The sequence below is a fragment of the Pristiophorus japonicus genome, chromosome 12 (assembly GCF_044704955.1).
Source record: "Pristiophorus japonicus isolate sPriJap1 chromosome 12, sPriJap1.hap1, whole genome shotgun sequence".
In the NCBI taxonomy this organism is placed as follows: Eukaryota; Metazoa; Chordata; class Chondrichthyes; family Pristiophoridae; genus Pristiophorus; species Pristiophorus japonicus.
In genome coordinates, this window is record NC_091988.1 from 95,989,884 (window position 1) to 96,008,048 (window position 18,165).

The 18,165-nt window shown below is 48.1% G+C and overlaps 1 non-coding gene across 1 annotated transcript; it reads left to right on the forward strand.

The window, feature by feature from the left end:
• The first annotated feature begins 2,703 nt into the window (after positions 1–2,703).
• LOC139277782 (U2 spliceosomal RNA) lies at positions 2,704–2,900 on the forward strand. The gene has a single exon (XR_011596138.1). It is a non-coding gene; the product is annotated as a U2 spliceosomal RNA (small nuclear RNA).
• The last annotated feature ends 15,265 nt before the right edge of the window (positions 2,901–18,165 follow it).

Here is an 18,165-nt window from a genome sequence, read left to right on the forward strand (position 1 = left end):
GAAAGGCATCATCACCCTCATCTACAAGCAGAAGGGGGAGAGGGAGGAAATCAAAAACTGGCGGCCCATTTCGCTGCTCAATGTGGACTACAAGATCCTGTCAAAGGTCATCGCCAACAGGGTCAAGTCTGCTCTTGAGCTGGTGATTCACCCGGACCAGACCTGCGCTGTCCCCGGCAGGAAGATCTCTGATAGCCTCGCGCTACTCAGAGATACGATCGCCTACGTGCGGGACAGGAGGGTGAACACCTGTTTAATCAGCTTAGACCAGGAGAAAGCCTTTGACAGGATATCGCACACGTACCTGATGGACGTGCTCTCCAAAATGGGGTTCGGGGAGGGCATCCGAAATTGGGTCAAACTGCTCTACACAGACATCAGTAGTGCAGTTCTAATCAACGGGTGGGAAACTCAAAGCTTTCCAATCAGATCTGGAGTCAGGCAAGGCTGTCCTCTGTCGTCTGTCTTGTTTGTGTGTTGTATCGAGCCCTTTGCCGAGTCCATCAGGAAGGACGCGGGCATCAGAGGGGTGACGATCCCAGGCAGCGGAGGCGCCCAGGTCAAAACCTCGCTGTACATGGACGACGTCGCCGTCTTTTGCTCGGACCCGCAGTCGGTCCGCAGATTGCTCGCAATCTGCGACCAGTTTGAACTGGCCTCGGGAGCAAAGGTCAACCGCACCAAAAGCGAGGCCATGCTCTTTGGTCACTGGACCGACCGAGCCTCCATTCCCTTCACCGTCAAGCCAGATTTCCTGAAGGTGCTGGGAATATGGTTCGGAGCGGACGGGGCGTGCGCCAAAAACTGGGACGAGCGCATTGCCAAGGTCAGACAGAAACTGTCATTTTGGGAGCAGCGCTCCCTTTCCATCACAGGCAAGAACCTGGTCATCAGGAGCGAGGTGCTCTCGGTGTTGTTGTACGTGGCGCAGGTCTGGCCCATCTCACGCTGCAGCGCCGCGGCAGTCACCCGGGCCGTCTTCCACTTTGTCTGGAGATCCAAAATGGACCGTGTCCGCAGAGACACGATGTACAAATCTCTGGACAGTGGAGGAAAGGACGTTCCGAACGTGGCCCTCATCCTGATGGCCACCTTTGTGTGCGGCTGCATCAAGCTATGCACAGCCCCCCAGTACGCAAACACCAAGTGTCACTACGTGCTGAGGTTCTACCTGTCCCCATTGTTGAGAAGGATGGGTCTGGCCACGCTGCCGCGAAACGCCCCCACCAGTTGGACCATGCCTGTCCACCTGTCCTTCGTGGAAAAGTTCTTCAAAAGAAACCCCTTTGACCACAAGGCCATCAAACAGTGGTCAGCACGTAAGGTCCTGGACGCCCTCCGAAAGAAGGAGATGGTGGACCCTGTCAGGTGGTTCCCTGAGCGGACTGTCGAACTTGTTTGGCAGAACGTCTCATCGCCAAAGCTCACACACAAGCACCAAGACGTAGCTTGGTTGGCGGTGAGGGGGGCCCTACCCGTCAGAGTGTTCATGCACAGCCGACGCCTCAGCAGCACAGCACGGTGCCCCCGGGCCGGCTGCGGGGTGGACGAGACTGTCACCCATCTCCTTCAGGATTGCGCCTTTGCAACGCAGGTCTGGAAAGAGATGCAGTGATTGCTGTCGAGGTTCATCCCAAGCAGCTCCGTAACACAGGACTCTGTGCTCTACGGGCTGTTCCCAGGGACACACACCGAGACAGACATCACCTGCTGCTGGAGGGCCATCAACTCGGTCAAAGACGCTCTTTGGTCTTGCCGAAACTTGCTGGTCTTCCAGAACAAGGAGATGACCACGTCCACATGTTGCAGACTGGCGCAATCCAAGATCCAGGAATACGTGCTGAGGGACGCACTGAAAATTGGTGCAGTCGCCGCAAAGGCACGGTGGGGAAGGGCCACAGTCTAAAACCCTTCCGCCACGGAAAACCCGGGGGCAGAAATCAGCACCAAACTCCCTCGGGCTGTATTTGTATTTGTATTTGTAATTTACACTTTGTGTACATAGAGCACCAAACCTGTAAACATCAATGTAGTGCCATGTACAATGTAAGGTGTGTTATGAAATGCAAGTTTGAAAAGAAAAAAATGTAAATGTACCATCACCCATTCCGGGCTCTGTATTGTAACACATGAAATGTAATTTGTGTCAATGTACCACAATGTACCCTGTTTATTGTACTGAATCGCAGTTGAACAGAAAAACGAGAAATGTAACGAACGAAACTGCCGTCGGCACCCAGATGTATTGTATGGGATTGCTGACCGCAGCGAAATGTAATGAAATGCCATTGAATGTACTGTACAGATTCTTTTTATGAATAAAGTATATTTTGAAATAAAAAAAAACATGAGCACGGCTAAGATCAAGTGTAGTACCGTTTCTGACCAGCCACCATGACCTCCGGGTGGTTTCTCCCTGGTCAGGAAGGTATATGCTTGCTTTTTTGGAAACAGGAGGTGGGTGGGGTGGCTTGACCCATCCACCTCCACGGAGGTGTGTGGGGTGGCTTGACCCATCCACCTCCATGGCACGAACCTGGTATTGCAGTACTTCCAGGAACGGTGCAGTGGCTCTAGGCCTTTTGGCTAAGAGCATTGGCGCAGAGTGATCCTTGGCATGTGCAAGGTGACCTCTGGCGTTTGTGATTTGACAAAGAATTGGAACGATTGGCTACGAATTTATTTTTAAAAAAAACATGAGCGCCCGCTTCTCGGCCTTTTGGCTAAGATCATGCGTAACTGACCTGACAGGGGAGTAACCATGACCCCAACGTGGTTCTCCCTGGATCAGGAAGGTGGTTCTCCTATGCTTTTTGGAAATAGGAGGTGGGTGGGGTGGCTTGACCCATCCACCTCCACGGAGGTGTGTGGGGTTGCTGACCCATCCACCTCCATGGCACGAACCTGGTATTGCAGTACTTCCAGGAACGGTGCTTGGGCTCTAGGCCTTTTGGCTAAGAGCATTAGCGCAGGGTGATCCTTGATGTGTGCAAGGTGACCTCTGGTGTTTGTGATCTGACAAAGAATTGGAAAGATTGGCTACGAATAAAAAAAAACATGAGCGCCCATCTCTGGATGCGGGCCGATGCGTTGGTATTTATCCCTTTACTCTCGGAAAACAGGGATATAAGTGGCTTATGGTCAGTTTCTAATTCGAATTTTAGCCCAAGCAGGTATTGATGCATTTTCTTTACTCCATAGGCACACGCTAATGCTTGAGCAGTGGTGCAAGAGGGAGGGATTCAAATTCCTGGGACATTGGAACCAGTTCTGGGGGTCGTGGGACCTGTACAAAAGGGATGGTCTGCACTTGGGCAGGACTGAAACTGATGTTCTCGGGGTAACATTTGCTAATGCAATTCGGGAGTGTTTAAACTAATATGGCAGGGGGATGGGAACCTATGCAGCGAGACAGGGCGAAGTCAGAAACAGATGGTAGAAAGGTAAAAAGCAAAAGTGGAAGACCGAGTAAACAAAAGGCAAGAAACAAAAAGGGCCACACTACATCATAATTCTAAAAGGACAAAGGATGTTTAAAAAAAAAGCCTGAAGGCTTTGTGTCTTAATGTAAGGAGTATCCGTAATAAGGTGGATAAATTAACTGTGCAAATAGATGTTAACAGATATGATGTGATTGGGATTACAGAGACGTGGCTCCAGGATGATCAGGGCTGGGAACTCAACATCCAAGGGTATTCAACATTCAGGAAGGATAGAATAAAAGGAAAAGGAGGTGGGGTAGCATTGCTGGTTAAAGAGGAGATTAATGCAATAGTTAGGAAGGACATTAGCTTGGATGATGTGGAATCTATATGGGTAGAGCTGCAGAACACCAGTGGGAATTGTGTACAGGCCTCCAAACAGTAGTAGTGATGTTGGGGAGGGCATCAAAACAGGAAATTAGGGGTGCATGCAATAAAGGTGCAGCAGTTATCATGGGTGACTTTAATATGCATATAGGTTGGGCTAACCAAACTGGAAGCAATAGGGTGGAGGAGGATTTCCTGGAGTGCATAATGGATGGTTTTCTAGACCAATATGTCGAGGAACCAACTAGAGGGGAGGCTATCTTAGACTGGGTGTTGTGTAATGAGAGAGGATTAATTAGCAATCTCGTTGTGTGAGACCCCTTGGAGAAAAGTGACCATAATATGGTGGAATTCTACATTAGGATGGAGAATGAAACAGTTAATTCAGAGACAATGGTCCAGAACTTAAAGACAGGTAACTTTGAAGGTATGAGGCGTGAATTGGCTAGGATAGATTGGCGAATGATACTTAAGGGGTTGACAGTGGATGGGCAATGGCAGACATTTAGAGACCGCATGGATGAACTACAACAATTGTACATCCCTGTCTGGCATAAAAATAAAAAAAAGGAAGGTGGCTCAACCGTGGCTATCAAGGGAAATCAGGGATAGTATTAAAGCCAAGGAAGTGGCATACAAGTTGGCCAGAAATAGCAGCGAACCTGGGAACTGGGAAAAATTTAGAACTCAGCAGAGGAGGACAAAGGGTTTGATTAGCGCAGGAAAAATAGAGTACGAGAGGAAACTTTCAGGGAACATTAAAACGGACTGCAAAAGCGTCTATAGATATGTAAAGAGAAAAAGGTTAGTAAAGACAAACGTAGGTCCCCTGCAGTCAGAATCAGGAGAAGTCATAACGGGGAACAAAGAAATGGCAGACCAATTGAACAAGTACTTTGGTTCGGTATTCACTAAGGAGGACACAAACAACCTTCTGGATATAAAAAGGGTCAGAGGGTCTAGTAAGAAGAAGGAACTGAGGGAAATCCTTATTAGCCGGGAAATTGTGTTGGGGAAATTGATGGGATTGAAGGCCGATAAATCCCCAGGGCCTGATGGTCTGCATCCCAGAGTGCTCAAGGAGGTGGCCTTGGAAATAGCGGATGCATTGACTATCATTTTCCAACATTCCATAGCCTCTGGATCAGTTCCTATGGAGTGGAGGGTAGCCAATGTAACCCCACTTTTTAAAAAAGGAGGGAGAGAAAACAGGGAATTATAGACCGGTCAGCCTGACATCAGTAGTGGGTAAAATGATGGAATCAATTATTAAGGATGTCATAGCAGCACATTTGGAAAGAGGTGACATGATAGGTCCAAGTCAGCATGGATTTGTGAAAGGGAAATCATGCTTGACAAATCTTCGGGAATTTTTTGAGGATGTTTCCAGTAGAGTGGACAAGGGAGAACCAATTGATGTGGTGTATTTGGACTTTCAGAAGGCTTTCGACAAGGTCCCACACAAGAGATTAATGTGCAAAGTTAAAGCACATGGGATTGGGGGTAATGTGCTGACGTGGATTGAGAACTGGTTGGCAGACAGGAAGCAAAGAGTTGGAGTAAATGGGTACTTTTCAGAATGGCAAGCAGTGACTAGTGGGGTACCGCAAGGTTCTGTGCTGGGGTCCCAGCTGTTTACATTGTACGTTAATGATTTAGATGAGGGGATTAAATGTAGTATCTCCAAATTTGCGGATGACACTAAGTTGGGTGGCAGTGTGAGCTGCGAGGAGGATGCTATGAGGCTGCAGAGTGACTTGGACAGGTTAGGTGAGTGGGCAAATGCATGGCAGATGAAGTATAATGTGGATAAATGTGAGGTTATCCACTTTGGTGGAAAAACAGAGAGACAGACTATTATCTGAATGGTGACAGATTAGGAAAAGGGGAGGTGCAATGAGACCTGGGTGTCATGGTACATCAGTCATTGAAGGTTGGCATGCAGGTACAGCAGGCGGTTAAGAAAACAAATGGCATGTTGGCCTTCATAGCGAGGGGATTTGAGTACAGGGGCAGGGAGGTGTTATTACAGTTGGACAGGGCCTTGGTGAGGCCACACCTGGAGTATCGTGTACAGTTTTGGTCTCCTAACATGAGGAAGGACATTCTTGCTATTGAGGGAGTGCAGCGAAGGTTCACCAGACTGATTCCCGGGATGGCGGGACTGACATATCAAGAAAGACTGGATCAACTGGGCTTGTATTCACTGGCGTTCAGAAGAATGAGAGGGGATCTCATAGAAACGTTTAAAATTCTGACGAGTTTAGACAGGTTAGATGCAGGAAGAATGTTCCCAATGTTGGGGAAGTCCAGACCCAGGGGTCACAGTCTAAGAATAAGAGGTAAGCCATTTAGGACCGAGATGAGGAGAAACTTCTTCACCCAGAGAGTGGTGAACCTGTGGAATTCTCTACCACAGAAAGTTGTTGAGGCCAATTCACTAAATATATTCAAAAAGGAGTTCGATGTAGTCCTTACTACTAGGGGGAATCAAGGGGTATGGCGAGAAAGCAGGAATGGGGTACTGAAGTTGCATGTTCAGCCATGAACTCATTGAATGACAGTGCAGGCTCGAAGGGCCGAATGGCCTACTCCTGCACCTATTTTCTATGTTTCTATGTTTTCTATGTTTTTCAATCATGCTGTAGGCTTTCTCAGCCTTAGACAGACTCCTGGATGCATAAGTAATCGGTTGAGGTTTCCCGAAATCATTAGCTTGTTGCAACACATACCCGACGCCATATGACGACGCATCACATGCTAGTACCAAATGCTTACATGGATCATACAACACAAGCAATTTGTTTGAGCATAACAATTTTCTCACTTTTACAAAGGCATTTTCTTGGCTTTTGCCCCAAATCCATTCGTCCCTTTTTGTAGTAAGACATGTAGTGGTTCTAGCAGGGTGCTGAGACCCAGTAAGAAGTTACCAAAGTAGTTCAAGTGTCCCAGAAACAACCGCAGCTCCATCACGTTCTGTGGCCTCGGTGCGTTCTCGATTGCCTCCGTCTTCGCGTTGGCGGGCCTGATGCCGTCCGCCGCAATCCTCCTTTCCAAGAACTCCACTTCAGGCACCAGGAAAACGCACTTTGAGCATTTTAACCCGAGCCCCACGCGGTTGAGCCAACTAAGAACCTCCACCATGTTCTGCAGGTGCTCGACTGTGTTCTGACCTGTGACCAAGATGTAGTCCTGGAAGACCATGGTGTGCGGGACCGACTTCAGTAAACTTTCCATGTTTCTCTGGAATATCGCCACCGATGATCGGATTCCAACCGGGCATCTGTTATAAATGCTATGTCCTTACTATACAGTATAAATGCACACGAGGCCCATACTTGAGAGAAGTTATCTTTATTACCAAGACCTCAAGTGTTGAAGGTGGGTGAAGCTTCCTCTTTTATACTTGAAAGTCCAGGTTAGGAGTGTCTCCCACAAGTTTATCCCCTTGTGGTCAATATTCTCAAGGTGTACAACTTAGGTCAGCCCTACCCAGTCCAGTCTGCGTAGCACCTCCTCCAGGTTGTGGAGGTGTTCTTCAGTATTGCGACCCGTGACGAGGATGTCGTCTTGAAAAACCACCATCCTTGGAATTGACTTGAGGAGGCTTTCCATATTTTGCTGAAAGATCGCGGCGGCCGAACGAATCCCGAACGGACAACTGTTATACTCAAACAACCCCTTGTGTGTCGTGATGGTGGTCAGCTTCTTCGACTCACTCTCCAGCTCCTGGGTCATGTAAGCTGAGGTCAGGTCCAATTTTGAAAAAAGTTTGCCACCGGATAGCGTCGCAAAGAGGTCCTCCACTCTCAGTAGCGGGTACTGGTCTTGGAGTGACACCCGATTGATGGTGGCCTTGTAATAGCCACATATCCTGACCGATCCATCTGCCTTGAGCACCAGCACGATCGGGCTCGACCAGTCACTGAATTCGACTGGTGAGATGATGCCTTCCCTCAGCAGGCGGTCCAATTCACATTCTATCTTTTCCCGCATCACGTACGGCATCGCTCTGGCCTTGTGGTGTACTGACCTGGCGTCTGAGTTTATGTGAATCACTACCTTGGCCCCCATGAATGTGCTGATGCCGGGTTGAAATAATGAGTCAAATTTGTCCAGGACCTGTGAGCATGATACGCGCTCCACAGAAGAAATTGCATTGACATTGCCCCATTTCCAGTTCATGACAGCAAGCCAACTCCTCCCCAGTAGTGCGGGACCATCCCCCGGGACAACCCAAAGTGGCAACCTGTTCTCCGAATCTTTGTGGGTCACGACTACCGTGGCACTGCCTAGCACCGGAATGATCACCTTTGTATATGTCCGTAGCTGTGCGTCAATCGGCGATAATTTTGGCCTCCTGGCCTTGGACACCCAAAACCTTTCGAACTTTTGATACTCATCAGGGACTGGCTGGCCCCCATGTCTAGCTCCATTAATAATGCGTTGCCATTGAGAAGCACTTTCATCATTATCGGTGGCATCCTGGTATATGAACTGTATATGTGCTCCACATGAACTCGCTGAACTTCAGCTTCCAGCGATTTCCTCCAGTATTCATTTGGCCTCGTAGGGCTTACATCGGGCCCGTCCTCCCCGTATATCAACCTGGCTGCAGGCTTCCTGCACATACGCACCAAGTGACCGCTGACATTGCAGTTTCTGCAGGTATATTGCTGATACCTGCACGCTCTGGCTGGGTGTTTGCCTCCACACCTCTAGCATGAACTGGAGGCCCCGTTGTTGGAAACAAAAGGTGTGCAATAAAGGTACAGCAGTAATCATGGGCGACTTTAATCTACACATTGATTGAGCTAACCTAACTGGTAGCAATGCGGTGGAGGAGGATTTCCTGGAGTGTATTAGGGATGGTTTTCTAGACCAATATGTCGAGGAACCAACCAGGGAGCTGGCCATCCTAGACTGGGTGATGTGCAATGAGAAAGGACGAATTATCAATCTTGTTGTGCGAGGCCCCTTGGGGAAAAGTGACCATAATATGGTAGAATTCCTTATTAAGATGGAGAATGACAAAGCTAATTCGGAAACTAGGGTTCTGAACTTAAGGGAAGGTAACTTTGACGGTATGAGGAGTGAATTGGCTAGAATAGACTAGCAAACGATACTAAAAGGGTTGACGGTGGATAAGCAATGGCAAACATTTAAAGATCACATGTATGAACTTCAGCAAATGTACATCCCTGTCTGGAGTAAAAATAAAACTGGGAAGGTGGCTCAACCATGGCTAACAAAAGAAATTAAGGATTGTGTTAAGGAAGAGGCATATAAATTGGCTAGAAAAAGCAACAAACCGGAGGACTGGGAGAAATTTAGAATTCAACAGAGGAGGACTAAGGGTTTAATTAAGAGGGGGAAAATAGAGTACGAGAGGAAGCTGGCAGGGAATATAAAAACTCACTGCAAAAGCTTCTATAGATATGTGAAGAGAAAAAGATTAGTGAAGACAGATTCAGGTGAATTTATAATGGGGAACAAGGAAATGGCAGACCAATTGAACCAATACTTCGGTTCTGACTTCACAAAGGAAGATACAAATAACCTTCTGAAGGTACTAGGGGACAGTGGGTCTAGTGAGAAGGAGGAACTGAAGGATATCCTTATTAAGCGGGAAATTGTGTTTGGGAAATTGATGGGATTGAAGGCCGATAAATCCCCGGGGCCTGATAGTCTGCATCCCAGAGTGTTCAAGGAAGCAGCCCGAGAAATAGTGGATGCATTGGTGATCATTTTCCAACAGTCTATCAATTCTGGATCAGTTCCCATGGACTGGAGGGTAGCTAATGTAACACCACTTTTTAAAAAAGGAGGGAGAGAGAAAACGGGTAATTATAGACTGGTTAGCTTGATATCAGTAGTGGGGAAAATGTTGGAATCGATCATGAAGGACGAAATAGGAGTGCATTTGGAAAGCGGTGACAGGATCGGATCAAGTCAGCATGGATTTATGAAAGGGAAATCATGCTTGACGCATCTTCTGGAATTTTTTGAGGATGTAACTAGCAGAGTGGACAAGGGAGAACCAGTGGATGTGGTGTATTTGGACTTTCAAAAGGCATTTGACAAGGTCCCGCACAAGAGATTGTTGTGCAAAGTCAAAGCACATGGTATTGTGGGTAATATACTGACGTGGATAGGGAACTGGTTGGCAGACAGGAAGCAGAGAGTCGGGATAAACGGGTCCTTTTCAGAACGGCAGGCAGTGACTAGTGGAGTGCCGCAGGGCTCAGTGCTGGGACCCCAGCTCTTTACAATATACATTAACAATTTGGATGAAGGAATAGAGTGTAATATCTCCAAGTTTGCAGATGACACTAAACTAGGTGGCGGTGTGAGCTGTGAGAAGGACGCTAAGAGGCTGCAGGGTGACTTGGATAGGTTAGGTGAGTGGGCAAATGCATGGCAGATGCAGTATAATGTGGATAAATGTGAGGTTATCCATTTTGGGGGCAAAAACACGAAGGCGGACTATTATCTGAATGGTGACAGATTAGGAAAAGGGGAGGTGCAACGAGACCTGGGTGTCATGGTTCATCAGTCACTGAAAGTGGGCACGCAGGTACAGCAGGCGGTAAAGAAGGCAAATGGTATGTTGGCCTTCATAGCTAGGGGATTTGAGTATAGGAGCAGGGAGGTCTTACTGCAGTTGTACAGGGCCTTATTGAGGCCTCACCTGGAATATTGTGTTCAGTTTTGCTCTCCTAGCCTGAGGAAGGATGTTCTTGCTATTGAGGGAGTGCAGCGAAGGTTCACCAGACTGATTCCAGGGATGGCTGGGCTGTCATATGAGGAGAGACTGGATCAACTGGGCCTTTATTCACTGGAGTTTAGAAGGATGAGAGGGAATCTCATAGAAACATATAAGATTCTGACGGGACTGGACAGGTTAGGTGCGGGAAGAATGTTCCCGATGTTGGGAAAGTCCAGAACCAGGGGACATAGTCTTAGGATAAGGGGGAGGCCATTTAGGACTGAGATGAAGAGAAACTTCTTCACTCAGAGAGTTGTTAACCTGTGGAATTCCCTGCCGCAGAGAGTTGTTGATGCCAGTTCACTGGAAATATTCAAGAGGGAGTTAGATATGGCTCTTACGGTTAAGGGGATCAAGGGGTATGGAGAGAAAGCAGGAAAGGGGTATTGAAGGAATGATCAGCCATGATCTTATTGAATGGCGGTGCAGACTCGAAGGGCCGAATGGCCTACTCCTGCACCTATTTTTCTATGTTTCAATGTTTCTATGTCCATTACCAGTCGATCATCTCTGACTGTCTCTGTAACTGTCCTTAAGCGCACCATTAACAGGTGTTGATGGCCCCATTACTGGCCGTGTGCTACAGTTGTACAGGGCCTTGGTGAGGCCACACCTGGAGTATTGTGTACAGTTTTGGTCTCCTAACCTGAGGAAGGACATTCTTGCTATTGAGGGAGTGCAGCGAAGGTTCACCAGACTGATTGCCGGGATGGCGGGACTGACCTATCAAGAAAGACTGGATCAACTGGGTTTGTATTCACTGAAGTTCAGAAGAATGAGAGGGGACCTCATAGAAACATTTAAAATTCTGATGGGTTTAGACAGGTTAGATGCAGGAAAAATGTTCCCAATGTTGGGGAAGTCCAGAACCAGGGGTCACAGTCTAAGGATAAGGGGTAAGCCATTTAGGACCGATTTGAGGAGAAACTTCTTCACCCAGAGAGTGGTGAACCTGTGGAATTCTCTACCACAGAAAGTTGTTGAGGCCAATTCACTAAATATATTCAAAAAGGCATTAGATGAAGTCCTTACTACTAGGGGGATCAAGGGGTATGGCGAGAAAGCAGGAATGGGGTACTGAAGTTGCATGTTCAGCCATGAACTCATTGAATGGCGGTGCACGCTAGAAGGGCCGAATGGCCTACTCCTGCACCTATTTTCTATGTTTCTATGTTTAAGTTACCCCCTTCAAGCTCTGCTTGATTGTTTGCACTGCTCTCTCTGCCTGACCATTGGATGCTGGTTTAAACGGGGCAGATGTGACATGTTTGATCCCATTACGGGTCATGAACTCTTTGAACTCCGCACTGGTGAGGCAAGGCCCATTGTCACTCATAAGGACATCAGGCAGGCCTTACGTGGCAAACATGGCCCGCAGGCTTTCAGTGTTGGCAGCGGACGTGCTTGCCGACATTATTTCACATTCAATCCATTTGGACACATCTACAACCACGAGGAACATTTTTCCCAAGAACGGGTCTGCATAGTCGACATGGACCCTAGACCATGGTTTGGAGACCCAAGACTATAAACTTAGTGGTGCCTCCCTGGGTGGGTGCATTGCTTAATTGTGAGCATATATTACGTTTGTGCACGCAGGACTCTAAGTCTGCATCGATACCGGGCCACCACACGTGGGATCTAGCTATTGCTTTCATCATTACAATGCCTGGGTGGGTACTGTGGAGATCACTAATGAAAGTGTCCCTGCCCTTTTTGGGTACGACTACCCGATTACCTCACAGGAGGCAGTCTGCCTGTATAGACATTTCATTTCTGCACCTGCATTTCTAACGGGACACTAGACCAACTCCCGTGGAGCACAGAGTTTTTTTTTTACTAAGGACAGTAAGGGGTCCTGGTTCGTCCAGGTTCTAATCTGTCAGGCGGTAACAGGTGATTGCTCACTCTCGAATGCTTCCATTACCATGACTAAATCTACGGGCTGTGCCATCTCTACCCTCGTGGTGGGCAATGGCAGCCTACTGAGCGCATCGGCACAGTTTTCTGTGCCTGGCCTGTGGCAGATGGCGTAGTTGTATGCGGACAACATGAGTGCCCATCTCTGGATGCGAGCCGATGCATTCGTATTTATCCCCTTACTTTCAAAAAAAAGGGATATCAGTGGCTTATGGTCGGTTTCCAATTCAAATTTGAGCCCAAACAGATATTGGTGCATTTTCTTTACCCCATAAACACACGCTAACGCTTCTTTTTCCATCATCCTGTAGGGTCTCTCAGCCTTAGACAGACTTCTGGATGCATAAGCAACCGGTTGCAATTTCTCAGATTCATTAGCTTGTTGCAATACACACCCAACACCATATGACGACGCATCACATGCTAGTACTAAACACTTACATACACCACAAGCAATTTGTTTGAGCATAACAGTTTTCTAGCTTTTACAAAGGCATTTTCTTAGCTTTTACCCCATACCCATTCATCTCCCTTGCGCAGTAAAGCGTGCAGTGGTTCTAACAGTGTGCTAAGACCTGGTAAGAAGTTATAAAAGTAGTTCAGGAGTCCCAGAAATGACTGCAGCTCCGTCACGTTCTGTGGGCTCAGTGCGTTCTCGATTTCCTCCGTCGTCGAATCGGTGGGCCTGATGCCGTCCGCCGTGATTCTTCTCCCCAGGACCTCCACTTCAGGCACCAGGAAAACACAGTTCGAGCGTTTTAACCTGATCCCCACTCGATTGAGCTGGCTAAGAACCTCCTCCAGGTTCTGCAGATGCTCGACGGTATCCCGACTTGTAACCAAGGTGTCATCCTGGAAGACCACAATGCGTGGGACCAACTTCAGTAAGCTTTCCATGTTTTTCTGGAATATCGCCGCAGCTGATCGAATCCCAAACGGGCATCTGTTGTAAATGAAGAGATCTTTGTGCGTGTTGATGCAGGTGAGGCCCTTCGATGATTCCTCCAGCTCCTGCGTCCTGTAGGTCGAGGTCAAGTCCAGCTTTGTGAACATTTTTCCTCCCGCCAACATCGCAAATAGGTCGTCTGCCTTTGGTAGTGGGTATTGATCCTGCAGGGAGAAACGATTGATAGTTACTTTGTAATCACCACAGATTCTGACGGTGCCATCTCCCTTGAGGACTGGAACAATCGGACTGGCCCACTTGTTGAATTGGATTGGCGAAATGATGCCCTCTCGTAGCAGCCGATCCAGCTTGATCGCCAACCTCTCTCTCATCATGTACGGTACCGCTCTCACCTTGTGATGAATGGGTCACGCCCCCGGAATCAGGTAGATCTGCACTTTTGCTCCTTGGAACTTCCCAATGCCTGGTTCGAACAGCGAGAGAAACTTCGTAGGAGATTTTTACGGTAGCACTACCAAATACGGGAATCAGTTCCTTTGTGTAAGTTCTCAGTTTAGTGCGAATGGGAGTCAGGACTGGCCTTGAGGCCTTGCTGCACCACAATTTATCAAAAGTTTTTATGCTCATAATGGAATGGCTCGCGCCTGTGTCCAGCTCCATTGACACCAGGAGTGCATTTAATTTAACCGTCAGCATTATCGGGGGACATGAAGTGTCATCGACGGACGAGAGCGCTCAGACATCGTCCTAGTTCCAGCGTATCTTTCCCAGCCAGCTCCTGCCGAACAGCGTGGGGCCATCACCCGGTACCACCCAGAGTGGTAACTTGTGCACCGCTCCATCGTAGGAGACCTTTATGGTAGCACTGCCAAATACGGGAATCAGTTCCTTTGTGTATGTTCTCAGTTTAGTGCGAATGGGAGTCAGGACTGGCCTTGAGGCCTTGCTGCACCACAATTTATCAAAAGTTTTTTTGCTCATAATGGACTGGCTCACGCCCGTGTCCAGCTCCATTGACATCGGGAGTGCATTTAATTTAACCGTCAGCATTATTGGGGGACACTTTGTGGTAAATGTGTGCACCCCATATACCTCTGCCTCCTCGGTTTGAGGCTCTGGTTCTTCGTGATTCACTGTGGATCTATCCTCCTCTGCAACATGGTGGTTTGCAGGATTAGCAGGGTTTGCAGCTCGCTTGCACATACGTTGGAGGTGTCCCATTGTTCCACAGCCCTTTCAAACGTATCCTTTGAAGCGGCATGAATGGAAATGATGATCACCCCCGCAGCGCCAACAGGTGTTAATGGCCTTGTATTCACCACCCTTGATGGTGGACTCTGAGACATCTGCGGACGTGCAGCTGCAGGTAAGTGTGACCTGCCCTGTACGTTACAATTCGAAAACAACATCACTTTGTTCACAGTACTTGTAGCAGCACTCGGGTGCTGAGAGATTTGTTTGGTATTGTCACTGGTGGCGATAAACGCCTGGGCTAACAGTATGGCTTTACTCAAGGCTGGGGTCTCTACAGTCAAAAGTTTGCGAAGTATTACTTCATGGCCAATGCCAAGTACAAAAAAGTTCCTAAGCATGTGCTCCAAGTGTCCTTCAAATCCGCAATGTCCTGCAAGGCATCTCAGCTCGGCGACGTAGCTCACCACTTCCTGGCCTTCAGACCTCTTGTATGTGTAGAACCGGTACCTCGCCATCAGAACGCTTTCTTTCGGGTTTAGATGCTCCCGGACCAGTGTGCACAAATCATCATACGACTTCTCTTTGGGTTTCGCTGGAGCAAGCAGATTTTTCACGAGGCCATACGTTGGTGCCCTGCAAACGGCGAGGAGAATCGCCCTTCGTTTGGCAGCGTTCGCTTCTCCTTCCAGCTCGTTGGTTACGAAGTATTGGTCAAGTCGCTCCACGAAGGTTTCCCAATCATCACTCTCCGGAAATTTCTCCAGGCTGCCTACTGTTCTTTGCATCGTTGCATTGGGGTTCGTCATCTGTCTCTTGTCGCCAGTTGTTATGTAGTGAATAAAGAGTCTGGCCAGATACTGTGAGCTCAAAGTAAAGTATGACTGTAGTCCTTTATTACAGGTCTGCAGAGTGCCTGTGAGGCCTCCTTATGTATAGGTGCTCCCAAGGGATATTGTGGGATCCCTTGGGTCGCCAGGGGATGAGCCCTCTGGTGGTTAAACAAGGTATTTACAGGTTTACATATATAACACAGATCATCCCTCCTCACCGCTGTAATAGTTTCTTTAATTAGTACCGCAATCCCCCCCCCTCCCTCTTTTTACCCCCCTCTCTATCTTGTCTAAAAATCCTGTAGCTAGGAATATTAATCTGCCAAACCTGCCCCTCTTTCAGCCATGTTTCTGTAATGGCTATAAGGTCATACTCCCAAGTGTTTACCTGTGCTCTTAGTTCATCCGCCTTATTCGCTATACTCCTTTCATTAAAGTATATACCATTCAGCACAGGAAGACCTACTTGCTTACTACTTACTAAGCCTTGTTTCCTGTCTTACAGATTCGCTTTCTAGATTCTTGCTATCCAACTTCTGCTTAACTTCCTTCCCTTTTGAATTCATTCTCAGGTTCCCATCCCCGTGCCAAGCTAGTTTAAACTCTCCCCAGCAGCACTAGAAAAACTCTCCGCGAGGATATTGGTCCCGGCACTGTTGAGGTGCAGCCCGTCCGGTTTGTACAGGTCCCATCTCCCCCAGAAGCGGTCCCAATGCCTCAGGAATCTAAAGCCCTCCCTCGTACACCAATTTTCAAACCACATGTTTATCCTCTCTATCCTATTCTTGTACTCATTAGCATGTGGCACTGGTAGTAACCCGGAGATTACTACTTTTGAGGTCCTACCCTTTAATTTTCTTCCTAGCTCCCTAAATTCTTCCTGTAGGACCTCATCCCTCATTTTACCTATGTCGTTGGTCCCAATATGGACCACGACCTCTGGCTGTTTACCCTCCCTCCCCACCAGGATGCCCTGCGTCGGCTCTGTGACATCCTTGACCCTGGCACCAGGGAGGCACAAAACCATTCAGGAGTCACGTCTACAGCCGCAGAAACGCCTGTTTGTTCCCCTAACTACAGAATCCCCTATCACTAGGGCTCTTTTGTTCTTCGTCCCTCCCCCCTGTGCATCTGAGCCACCCGTGGTGCCTTGGAATTGGCTCTGGCTGCACTCACCAGAGGCACCATCACTCTCACCGATACTCAGAATTGAATATTGGTTTGAAAGCGAGATGGACTCACAGGGGGGACTCCTGCACTACCTGCCTGGTGGTCACTCACTTCCCCTCTACCTGCACGCCTTTAAGCTGCAGAGTGAGCACCTCCTGAAACGTGCTATCCACGTAATTCTTAGCCTCGCGGATGCACCTTATTGACTCCACCCGCTGCTCCAGCTCCGAAACATGGAGCTCGAGCAGTTGCGGCTGGAGACACATCCTGCACACATGGTTGTCTTGGCTGCACGAAGCGTCCAGGACTTCCCACATGCCGCAGGGGCTGAGCTGCACTGCCATTCCTCTAGTTAGCCTTATATAGTTTAAAATCTACTTAAAAAGAAATAGAGAAAAGAGAGCTACTCACCAACTCACCTCACCGACCTCTGTGGTCTCCCGAACTCAACGACCTCTGTGGCCTCGGGACCTCTCGGCCTCCGAAGTCCCGACCTCCTTAAAAAGAGAGAAAATAGAGAAAAGAAAGCTACTTACCAACTCACCTCAATGACCTCCTGGCCTCCGAACTCCCAGCCTCCGAACTCCCGACTCGCCGACCTCAGGGCCTACCTACTCGCTGACCTCAGGACCTACCAAATCGCCGACTTCCTGAACTCCTGAACTCTAGAATATTTTGAGGATGTAACTAGTAGAGTGGACAAGGGAGAACCAGTGGATTTGGACTTTCAAACGGCTTTTGACAAGGTTCCACACAAGAGATTAGTGTGCAAAATTAAAGCACATGGTATTGGGGATAATGTATTGATGTGGATAGAGAACTGGTTGGCTGACAGGAAGCAAAGAGTGGGAATAAACGGGTCCTTTTCAGAATGGCAGGCAGTGACTAGTGGTGTACCGCAAGGTTCAGTGCTGGGACCCCAGCTATTTACAATATAATGATTTGGACGAAGGAATTGAATGTAATATCTCCACGTTTGTAGATGACACTAAGCTGGGTGGCAGTGTGAGCTGTGAGGAGGATGCTAAGAGGCTGCAGGGTGACTTGGACAGATTAGGTGAGTGGGCAAATGCATGGCAGATGCAGTATAATGTGGATAAATGTGAGGTTATCCACTTTGGTGGCAAAAACAGGAAGGCAGAATAGTATCTGAATGGTGACAGATTAGGAAAAGGGGAGGTGCAACGAGACCTGGGTGTCATGGTACATCAGTCATTGAAAGTTGGCATGCAAGTACAGCAGGCGGTGAAGAAGGCAAATGATATGTTGGCCTTCATAGCGAAAGGATTTGAGTATAAGAGCAGGGAGGTCTTACTGCAGTTGTACCTTGGTGAGGCCACACCTGGAATATTGTGTACAGTTTTGGTCTCCTAATCTGAGGAAGGACATTCTAACTATTGAGGGAGTGCAGCGAAGGTTCACCAGACTGATTCCCGGGATGGCTGGATCAACTAGGCTTATATTCACTGGAATTTAGAAGAACGAGAGGGGATCTCATAGAAACATATAAAATTCTGACGGGATTGGACAGGTTAGATACAGGAAGAATGTTCCCGATGTTGG